At 44.8% G+C, this 10,028-nt stretch overlaps 1 pseudogene; it reads right to left on the minus strand.

The window, feature by feature from the left end:
* Positions 1–336: 336 nt before the first annotated feature.
* LOC107973804 (adenosine receptor A2b-like) lies at positions 337–2,822 on the minus strand (annotated as a pseudogene).
* Positions 2,823–10,028: the final 7,206 nt, after the last annotated feature.

Genomic DNA, 10,028 nt, shown 5'->3' on the forward strand with positions numbered 1-10,028 from the left:
AAGAATTATACTTTTAATTTTCCTGGCTGCCTTCTTAGAAACAAATACACATTTTTAGTACAGGCAACTTTTATTGTTTCATTGCCTCTAAGTTAAAACATATTTGCTTTATAATAGTTCACAGTGTTTCAGAGTAAAATAGTTTGTCATTTTCGACCATAAAGGAGGCAGACTCTAAAACAAAACAAAACATGCTTTTAGAATCCATTCAAGCTGTCAGCATCATCAACACAGTAAGAGCAGCCAAATAGCACCATAAATATATTTGTCAACCCTTGGAGCCTACTAATAACAGGTATATATTACCTAGATATATGGTAGCTCCAGGGGTGTGCTCAAAAGAGGCAGCCCATGTGCTTGGGCTATTTTTCACAATGAGAATCAGCCAGTCACGTCCTGTCCCATTGTTTATTATGTATTTATGTCTTCTCCTCAAAGAGACCAGAGCCTGCTTCACAGGCCACACTGAGAACAGGCTGTGCCCTGACCTGCTCATTCCCATTATTGAGATCAATCCAGCAGTGAACATACCTGTAAATAATTTTATGAAAAGTATAGCAGGATTCTCTGTTCCAGTGGTTATAGACAATGGGATTGACAATCAAATTTGCATGTGACAAGAGAATGATCATCTTCCTTGCCCACTTGGGCTTATCTTTAGCCTGAGCTAGCTGAAAAAGAGTGACACAGTCCATGGTGCGCACTGGTAGCGAGCACAGAGCAAACATCCCCACCATCACAGCCAGCGACTTGGCTGTGTATATCTCCCACTGGAGGGTGGTCCTTGAGTGGTCCATCAGCTCCGTGTACTAAAGCTGCCTGCGGTCACTGTGAAGAACTTGATGGAGATCAGTCACATTATGAGCAGTGGGGGCAGGACTTACCCCCCAAAACTGAAATATACCATGTAACTCATGGGTACTGCATTCTAAAACAGACACTTCACAAGGCAGCAGCTTTCATTCATGGTTCCATCCCAGGGCTCCATGCAGTTATTAGAGGTACTGTCTTTACTGTTCCACTCCAGGAATGGGGTCAGTCCAATGCCAAAGGCAAGGACCCAGAGGACAGCAGTAACCCCTCTTGTTTGGGTCCCAGTGACTAAACTTCTATGCCTGAGCCGACTGTGGCTGGCCAGGTACCTGTTGATGGCCATGGACAGGAGGCTGAAGATGGAGCTCTGTGTGAGCACAAGCATGAAGCAGGCAAGAAAGAGGTGGCTGTGGAAGTCAGTGCAGAACCCAGGCTGATGATGATGGCAAAGGGGAAGGCGAACAGCCCCACGGCCACATCAGGGAAGCCAGGAAGGAGTTGGTGGACAACCGCAGTGCACTTGGCATGCCAGCCCTAACACCACGAACGGGTGTGCCCTGCACCTCCAGCAGCATGGCCCGGCCAGCCAGGCTCCAGGCCTCATCTACCTGGGCCCATGGCCCATCTACTAGGGCCTCATCTACCATGAGCCTCACATGGGACAGTTGTGTGTGCCCACACTACGCGTCTGCCAGCCGCATCTCTCTATTTATTTTTAGCTTGTCCTTTTAAGATTTCAATTTCTGCCTATGTTTTATGCTAGCAAATATTATATGCATATATTAAATAAATAGTAACTATATATCTATTAGAAGCACATATGCTTAATCATTTTTTTCCATCTTGGGGATCTTTTGAATTCCCCAAGTGTAATCATGTTTTAATAATGAAGTATGCTATCAAAAGCTTTGGAGAACCCTCCTCTAGAGAGTCTATGATCCAGTCATCCTTTGAAGTTTGCCGTGGACTATGCTCTGGGGTGGGTTTCACATGCTGGCCCAGAGTGGTCCAGCCAAGGAGAAAGGTCCTGTCAGTGTGGAGAATAGTAGCACAGCAGCTCTGGAGAGGGACTTGTTGGTGAGGGGGGACTTAACTGTCCTTGAGAAGGAGATGTCTGGAAGAGCAACTTGGATGTCTGTCCCCTGTGCCAATGTGTGCTCCTCCTCTGAGGTTACCTCCTCAGGGCTCCCTCCTACTGATATCTAGGCCTTTTCATGACATTCTTTACTGAAGAGAGGGAATCACAATTTGTCAAAGGGAAATTTGCAGATGTGGGAGGCCTAGGATTTCCTCCAGCATAGGTAGAACTGTGGTGCCCAAGTAGTACCTTCCAAATGGTCAGTGTGAGTGGATGCTGTCAGCATGCTTAGGAGGCTGATGTCTTCAGACCTGTGTCCTTCTGCTCTGACTGTATCTCCCTGCTTCTCTGGTGATTTATACTTATGACAAACACTATTGGTTGCTGAATAGAACCACAGTTTTGTTTGGCGTGGCAATGTGCCCAGTTGAAAGCTCCATTTCTCAGCCTCCCCTGAAGGGAACAGTGGCCACATGCCATGGCTGTGGGCCGTGAGATGTAAGCTGAAGTCTTTGGATGGGGCTTCCCAGTGTGCTCATTATCAGGGGTCAGAGTCAGCTGGTGTGCATCCTGTACCCTTCACCTTCCTCCTTCTCTTGCCAGAAACACTGAGTGATGCTGAGGGTGGGGCCACTGTCTTGTGAACATCCAGCAACAAGGAGGAGGATGGAGAGCTGAGTGGAAAGACAGAAGGAGCCCAGGTCCCCGAAGGCCCTAGTCAGCTCCACCCAGACTTTTTGTTAGGAGAGGAAAATAAGTCTCTGCCTGATTCAGCCAGCCACTGTCAGACAGTTGGATTTTCTGTTACTCCCAGGGGAATGCAGTGCTAACAAACTTGAAAGTCATGACTGCAGGTCTCACTGACACCTTGGTCGAGGCTGTTGACTTCATGCAGGATGCTGACGCCCTTAGAATGGAAGAGTGTGAGCATCCCATGTCTTCAGGAGCCCTTGCTGCCTCTCCTTCCCTGGCAATTGTATTATAGAATGTAGATATCTTGTCACTGCTAGTCAGCTTGGCCACGCTTGCTGACAGAAAAAAGAAAAAAGAAAAAACAAAAAACAGAAAACGCCAATTTGACTCATGTTATCAGAGTTTGATTTCAAGTCCTGGAGGAGGAGAGAGTGAACTGTCTCCTTAAGAATAACGAATTCTGTCAGGAATGTGGAAAGTGAAAGTCATGATGATGTGCTGGAGCCAGTACACAGGCTTGAGAGAGCCGGGGGTGTCCATCTCTTCCCAATCCACATGCCGTGATGTCCTGTTGGTGACTCGAAGTTGGCCACAGTAAGAGTCTTTACATCATAGATACAGGCAAATGCTACAAATCAGCAAATTAAGGCTTTGTTTCTTCTTTTTCTGGAGAGTTAGTTGTTAAACATTTGTCAGCACAGCCCTGGAAAAGACCAAAGGTTTCGTTTAATATTAACTCATAGATACTGGCTATTAGTTTTCATATCTTCTGCTCCCCTAATGCTATGGAGGGGTGAATAAGCCCAAAATTAGCAGAATCAGAGAAAGGCTGCTTTATCCTGAACACGGGCTGAAACCTTACAATATCTTTGGGCCTAAGAAGAACTCTTACATGTTCAGACTAAAGGCAAAAACTAATTTTAACTTGACTTTGGCTATCAATTTGTCACCTGACCATGTTTCTGTCTCTGCACTCATTTCCTCACCTCCTAATCAGCCCTCCCACTCCTGTCCTCTTGACAATCTGCAGGGCCTTGGCTCCTGCAAACCTGCCTTCTTCCTGTGTTTATGTGACCCTCAGAAGCTCCTGATTCTGGGTCTGGTACAACAGTTTATCACTTGCATCTAGATACCCCATGATCTTCTCTGGCCCACACGTATGTGCCAGGTGCTCCTCTAGGTGCTGGGGGCACACTGAACTAAACAGAAAAAACTCCTGTCCTCATGAAAGCAACATTCTAGCAGGGGGAATGTGGCAGATGGTACTTTCTAAAGATGGCCACAGCAATTTTTAGCCCATCCATCCCACATGCTTTTCTTACAATGTGACAATGACAGTCCTCCATCAACAGGTGGGGTCTGTATTCCTTTTCCTTGAAATGAGGTGCATCTTCAGAAGTGCTTCGACCAAAAGTGTATGGTCAGTCCTGAAAGGCAATATAGCTTCTGCCTGGCTCTTTCTCTTGGGACACTTGCCTTAGGATATCTCAAGTCCTCCAAGCAGTCTGGCAACCCTAAAGCTGCCATTCCAAGTGACCATGTGGAGAGATCACACAAAGATGAGAGAGACTCCTGCTGTGCCCTCCCTACTTAGCTCCAGGTGCCCAAGGAGCCAGGCACCTAAAGTGCCCTACCTGTTTCAGAGTCCAGATGTTCATGTCTTCCCAGGGCAGGCACAATCACGCTTTTAGGTGATTCTAGTTCCTGACCTTTGAGCCACCCAATCTTGCTGAGTGGAGCAGAAATTAACTATCCCTGCTGAGCCTGCTTAGACTACAGATTTGCAAGCGAAGCGAATGTCATTTTATGTTTTAAGCCACTGAGTTTTGGGATGATTTGTTATGTCACCATAGTAACTGGGACAAGGACAGATAATAAACAAGATAAATGACCAACAATATAGGTAATAATAAGTACTAAGGAGAAAAAACAAGCAGGGAAGGCAGACATAAAATTTCAGGGCAGGCCTGGCATGGTGGCTCATCCCTGTAATCCCGGCTCTTTGGGAGGCCAAGGCGGGTAGATAGCTTCAGTTTACGAGTTTGAGAACAATCTGGGCAACATGGCAAAACCCCGTCTCTACAAAAAATACAAAAATTAGCCAGGCATGGTGGCACATGCCTGTGGTCCCATCTCTCTGGAGGCTGAGGTGGGAGGATTGCTTGAGCTCGGGAGGTAGAGGTTAGAGTGAACTGTGTCATGCCATGGCACTCCAGCCTGGGTGACAGAGAGAGACCCTGTCTCAAAAAACAAAACAAAAAGAACATTTCAGGGTGGGTTTGAAATTTTATTTAGGGTGGCTAAGGAATGCTTCATTGAAAAGGCAACCTAAAATTTGTTTTTTTTAATTTCCATAGGTTATTGGGGAACAGGTGGTGTTTGGTTTCATGAGTCAGTTCTTTAGTGGTGATTTGTGAGATTTTGGTGCACCCATCACCTGAGCAGTATACACTGAACCCAGTTTGTAGTATTTTATCCTTCACCCCCTTCCCACCCTATTCCCCTGAGCCCCCAAAGTCCGTTGTGTCATTCTAATGCCTTTGTATCCTCATAGGTTAGCTCCCACTTAGGAGAGAACATACGATGTTTGGTTTTCCATTCCTGAGTTACTTCACTTAGAATAATAGTCTCCAATCTCATCCAAGTTGCTGTGAATGCCATTAATTCATTCCTTTTGAAGGATGAGTAGTATTCCATTGTGTGTGTGTGTGTGTGTGTGTGTGTGTGTGTATATATATATCACAGTTTCTTTATCCACTCGTTGACTGATGGGCATTTGGGTTGGTTCCACATTCCTGCAATTGGGAGTTGTGTTGCTATAAACATGCATGTGCAGATATCATTTTTGTATAATGACTTATTTTCCTCTGGGTAGACACCTAGTAGTGGAATTGCTGGATCAAATGGTAGTTCTACTTTTAGTTCTTTAAGGAATCTCCGCACTGTTTTCCATAGTGATTGCACTAGCCTACATTCCCACCAGCAGTGTAGAAGTGTTCCCTCTTCACCGCATCCATGCCAATGTCTATTATTTTTTGATTTTTTTGATTATTTCTTGCAGGAGTAAGGTGGTATCACATTGTGATTTTGATTTGCATTTCCCTGATCATTAGATATGTTGAGCATTTTTTCTTTTTCTTTTTCTTTTTTTTGAGACAGAGTCTCGTTCTCTTGCCCAGGCTGGAGTGCAGTGGTGTGATCTCGGCTCACTGCAACCTCCACCCCCCAGGTTCAAGTGATTCTCCTGCCTCAGCCCACTGAGTAGCTGGGATTACAGATGCTGCCACCATGCCTGGCTAATTCTTGTATTTTTGGTAGAGATGGGGTTTCACCGTGTTGGCCAGGCTGGTCTTGAACTCCTGACCTCAGGTGATCTACCCAACTCAGCCTCCCAAAGTGCTGGGATTACAGGCATGAGCCACCATGCCTGGCTGATGTTGAGCATTTTATTCACATGTTTGTTGGCCATTTGTATATCTTCTTTTGAGAATTGTCTATTCATGTCCTTAGCCTAGGAAAAGGCAACTTTTTGAATGAATCTGAAGGAAGTAAGGCAGCTGGCCATGTGGTATAGAGAAGTAGAAACATATTTTGCATGCTCTGGAATAGATAGGAGGCCAAGCGAGGCCTCTTGGAGTGCTTGAGCAATGAGGGGAGAAGAGAAGGAGATGCCGTCTCAGAGCCAATGAGGACCCAGATCATGTAAGATTTTTAGGTCTCTGTAAGGACTTTGGCCTTTACTCAGAATGAATGGGATAATTATGGGTTTTGATGGAGGTATGACTTGATTCTGTTTTAATTAGATCACATTTGTATGTTAGGATTCCTGGAAGTAAAATTCTGAGTCAAGGAATATGTATCCCTTGCCTTGCTTCTCTTTGTGGCCCAAGATTATGATAATATTATAATCATAACATTATGATAACATCATAATCTTGGGCCACCAAGAGAAGCAGGGCAAGGGGTACATATCCCTGTATTAGGGATCCCTAATACAGGGATTAGGTTCCTAGGGCTGCCAAAGAAAGTACTTCCTCTATTAGGTTCCAAAGGCTGCCAAAGAAAGTACCACAAATGCAGTGGCTTGAAACAATAGAAATTTATTGATCCACAGTCCTGGGGGCTAGAATACTGAAATCAATTTGTTGACGGGGCCACACTTCTACTGCAGCCTGTAGGGGAGAGGGCTTCCTTGCCTCTTCTTGCTTCCTGATAGGGGTTTTCAAGCCTTGGTGTCCTTTGGCCTGCAGCTGCATCACTTGCATCTCTGCCTCTGTCATCACAAGGTGTTGTCCCTGTGTGTCTCTGCCTTTATGTGGCCTTCTTCTTAAAATGACACTAGTCATGTTGCTCACCTGAATCCAGTGCAACCTTGTCTTCACCTAAGTAATTATATCTGGAATGATCTATTTCCACATAAAACCATGTTCTGAGGTTTTAGGGATTAGTGACTTAATATGTCTTTTTTGGGGACACGGTTCAACTTGCAACACTGCCAGTTTGAGAATCACAGGTGTATTCCTTGGAAGAGAGCTGTTCCTAATTTTCTCAGGTCTTACAATAGTGCCTTATGCTAGTTAGCTTCCCCATTCCATTCACATGGAATCCACACATCCTCATTCCATGAGTGTGTGTGTGTGTGTGTGTGTGTATAACTTATTAACATAAATGGAATTATATTATGCATCTTTTTAAGCAACTTGTTTTATACACTTAACAGTATGCCTTGGAATTCCTTCCATGGATGTACATATAAATTGACTTGATCCCTTGTTACCATGACACAGTGATTTCATAATATTGAATTTAATTCCTATAATTTAAACATTTCCCTATAGGTAGACATTAAGGTTGTTTTCAATTGTCTTGGCTACTACAAATGTAATATTTGGTGAAGGAATTTCTTTGTGGGAAGAGGCTATTTTTGTTAAAAAAGATATTGCTGGATAGCCTCAAACTAGAGTCAGAATCAACTGTGCATAATAAATTTATGAGGGAGAAGAAGGAGGCTAGAGGCTGGATTCTCTGGGGGGTCAAAGTCAGATTAAGAGGGGAAGCTTAGAGGAAGCACTTTGAGGGCAACGTGGCCAAGGGGGATCTTTTGAGTTAAATGATGCATGATGCACACTGGGCTGGGCACGGTGGCTCATGCCTGTAATCCCAGCACTTTGGGAGGCTGAAATGTGAAGACTATTTGAGCTCAGGAGTTTGAGACCAACCTGGGCAACATAACAAGATCTCATCTCTACTAAAAATAATTTTTAAAAAATCAGCCCAGTCACGATGGCCCATGCCTGTAGTCCTAGCTCCTTGGGAGGCTAAGGCCAGAGGATTGCTTGAGCCCAGGAGTTCAAGGCTGCAGTGAAGCCATGATCATGCCACTGCACTCCAGCTTGGGTGACAGAGCAAGACCCTGTCTCAAAAAACAAACAAACAAACAAAAAACAAAACAAACAAACAAAAAAATGATGCACACTGAATGAATGTAAACTTAGTCTTCCTTCTCCCCTCTGAGATATGCTACCTTGCATATTGCAAACACTACCTTGCTTACTAATACTTTCAGTGAGAATATAGTTACTTTTGGAACCTACAAAGAGAAGCTGAATTTTTGTGTTAATGTGGGCGAGAAGTGAGTGATGCACATCTGGATTTCACGTAAGGATGTGAAAATGGACGTCCTTGGATGTATATTTTTGAGCTCGTGATAAAGTGAGCTAGGAAGGCTAGGTTCTTTTAAGTGGAACTAGTCCAAAGACAAGGGTCATTGTACTGCTGGTGCCACTGAAATTGGAACTTGGCTCCAGCTGCTGGAACCCCTGCCAGTCCTGAGAGATGAGACAGGTATTTAAGGGACAGGGGAGCCAGGTTAGGAACTGGATGAGGACCCCTGAGAGGACCTCTTAGGAAGGACTTGTTGAATGTTGGCTCCCTAAAAAAGACCACCAAAACAACCTGTTGATAAGGCAAAGCTGGAGTCTTGATGGAGTCTTAGTAGACTCTGAGAGTGGAGAGGGTAAAGTCAGGGTCTTTATGGGGCTTTGAAGTCTAGGTTAAGGCGAAACTTCAGCGTGGTGACTTTATTTGAATTGGATAAGGATTGTGATGCCATAGCTGGAGACTGGTGAACACAATGAAGCTGGGGTTTGGAACTAAGGGTTCCAAGCAGTCTTAAAGAGTAGCAGTCATTTGATGCTATCTGTTGAAAAATTCAGCACTTTTAAATGGGCTTGCAACATTTATCTTCGCGGACAAGAGTTTCTTGGAATAGTAAAGTCATGCTGATAAAGAGAATGGAATGTTAAAATCATGTTAATGAACACAATAAGCTATGTGGGTGTAGATGGTTTCAGTTCTCAGACCTACTTTTTGAGATCTTCCCCTTTGGATTCTGAAGAAAGTCTCATTTAGAAAGAGGTTTAACCTCTCCCCAAGCAAATTCTAACTCAGCTTTAATATTATCTCTACCCTTGAGTAAAGGAATTACTTCACTTCATCTCACTGTGAAGAAGGAGTCTCATTTCTACAAGAGACTGAAGGGTGTTAATCTGATTGATCAGAAACCAGGACATATATTAAGCCACGTTGCAAGTGTGGGTGCATTTCATGTCAGAAACCAGACTACATTTTTTGGCCCTTTTTGTTTTGTCTTGTTTTTGCACATGGATGCAGCCAGGTCTCTCCTGCTCCCTTGCACTGAGCATAGCCTTGGAAGGACCTCTAAGAAAAGTGCAGCCACATTAGCAGGCTCAAATCCAGCCCTTTGCCCATGTGGCTGGCAGGCTCAATAGATTCCAATATGTTCTGCTGCCCAGCCATTTAGATTCAGAGGTGGGAAAAGAAAATTTCCCCTGCACTTTTAGGCACATGTCTCATGTCCCAGCATTACTTACCATGGAAGCTGTATGTTTGGGAGTGTTGGGGTTCCTGATGGATATACTCCAGTCATTTCTCCAGAACACTCTCTACCCTTTTCCATCTGCTCTGTACATGGGGAAGCTGACCTGTATGGTCTATACCTATCTGCTCCCTTGCCCCTCTGTTCAGCTAATGTGAAACGCTGGCCAGAGATCAGAGGGAGGGAAGAGCATGAGGTGAGGCTAGCGTGTTTTTTCCCCTAGACACCTCCTTCACAATCCTTGGTAGGCTGGCTGCATCTCTTTTTTTTTTGAAATGGAGTCTCGCTCTGGCGCCAGGCTGGAGTGCAGTGGCACAGTCTCAGCTCACTGCAACCTCTGCCTCCCAGGTTCAAGCAATTCTCCTGCTTCAGCTTCCCAAGTAGCTGGGACTATAGGTGTGCACCACCACACCTAGCTAATTTTTGCATTTTTAGTAGAGACGGGGTTCCCCCATGTTGGTCAGGATGGTCTGAATCTCTTGACCTCGTGATCCACCCACCTCAGCCTCCCAAAGTGCTAGGATTACAGGCGTGAGCCACAGCGCC

The sequence above is a fragment of the Pan troglodytes genome, chromosome 1 (genome assembly GCF_028858775.2).
Source record: "Pan troglodytes isolate AG18354 chromosome 1, NHGRI_mPanTro3-v2.0_pri, whole genome shotgun sequence".
In the NCBI taxonomy this organism is placed as follows: Eukaryota; Metazoa; Chordata; class Mammalia; order Primates; family Hominidae; genus Pan; species Pan troglodytes.